Raw genomic sequence first — 1,790 nt, 5'->3', positions numbered from 1 at the left:
TACAGAGGCTCCCTCTCAATTTTTTGAAGTTAATATGCAAATATCATATTTTTTAGTGGTTTGTTTTGTGTTGTTTTTATTTAATTTGTTGAGGTTCATGCCTGTTATGCTCTGCAGAGGCTGATTTACAGTCTTGGATCTTAAATGTCCATGTTGGATAGTGCAGACTTCTATAGGAGTGCCAGATGTGTCCTGCATCTTGTGACAAATACGTGTAACCCTCAGACTCCATGTATTCACAGCTCTTAAGCCTGCATCTGTGCTGGACTCCCACATATTACAAAGGATTATTACGGATTATTCCCAGGGAGCAGAAAGAGAAACTGAGCTCTGGAGACAGAGAGCTGGCAACGATTCAGCTGGGCAGGCACACAGCAGGTCATTCACAGACGCAAAATAAAACCCTGGGAGAGACTTACTGGCATTGTGATCTTCTCCGAAGTCCTAGTAGTGGTAGCTGCATCTTGTGGTGCAGGGAAGAGTATTGCTTCCTTTTCCAATAGTGGACTTCTCTCTGAGACAAAATATAAGAGCATGAACCATAAGAGACCCAGCAGGCACAGGGAGTAACTTGCATTGCAGAGCAGAATTCCCAGAGAAAAATGTTTGCTGCAGGTGACACAGCAGAAAGAGAAAAGCCTTTTTACGGTAAAAGTTCTTGTAGTCTAAAAATTTAGCCCCAAGACACTAAGTGACACAAAAAACCCATGCAATTCTGCTTGGGATACTAGCTCTCAATTTTACACATACTGCTGGGCTTTAATACTGACATCAGTGAAGTTAAATATGGAGAAGACTGAGCACGCAGCTGAGTTGTCTCAGTTTAGCTCAGAGAGCGCTGGAGGAAATGTAGCAGACACTGAACAGTGCCACATCCATTTCAAGCTGGAAAGGTAGAGCCAAAGAGTGATAACTTCATGTCTACACAGCATCTCTTCTGGAGGCTTCTGAGCCTTTTAGCATGTGGTGCCCACAGGGAGCTCTGAAGCTGTGCTGGGGCTGGAGATGTGACAGTACCACTGCCATGCAGCATGATTCACAGGAGACTGTGTGGCCACATACAATGGCCAGGATGCTCCTGTGCAGCACAACCATTCCTAGGTTTCTGTGCAAGTTTTCCTGATGCGGGTAGAGTTTAGTAGCTGATTCGTGGTCAGGAGGGCAGCAAGCTGGCTACTTTTCCTGCTGGGATCTTGGCAATCCCACGCGTTCAGGATTTGCCCTGAGAAGCGCATTAAAAGCTAATCCCCTCTGGTTTTACGTGACTGTCTGTGACTCAGTGCACTCTAGGTCCTGCCTGCACGGTGCCACTGCAGCTCCTGGAATAGCTTCAGCCCACCAAGTCTCTTCGAAAACTAAACAGAACAAAAGCATGGCAGAAGAGGAGTTGGCCAGGCATCTGGTCCTCTGCACTCCCAGAGATGCCTCAAAGAGAACTTCTGTCCTCTGTCCCTTCAGGAGGAGCTAGGATCCCTGGAAGGATCAGTTTGCAGGGGTGTCCACCCCTGGGCTCTAGTCTGATCCCAGCTGGCAGCAGGGAGGGCTCTCCCTTTCCAAATTTCTTTCCAGCCAAAGACCATTGGCAATGACACAAAAGACTTCACCGTGCAACAAAGATTAGGGGATTGAAGCATCTCTCTTACGAGGAAAGGCTGTGAGAGCTGGGAGCCTGGAGAAGAGAAATCTGAGGGGAGACATTATTAATGCCTACAAGTATCTAAAGTGTGGGTGCAAGGAGGATAGAGCCAGACTCTTTTCAGTAGTTCCCACTGACAGGACAAGGGGCAACA

The sequence above is a fragment of the Apus apus genome, chromosome 8 (assembly GCF_020740795.1).
Source record: "Apus apus isolate bApuApu2 chromosome 8, bApuApu2.pri.cur, whole genome shotgun sequence".
Taxonomy (NCBI): Eukaryota; Metazoa; Chordata; class Aves; order Apodiformes; family Apodidae; genus Apus; species Apus apus.
This window is presented reverse-complemented; position numbering follows the sequence as displayed.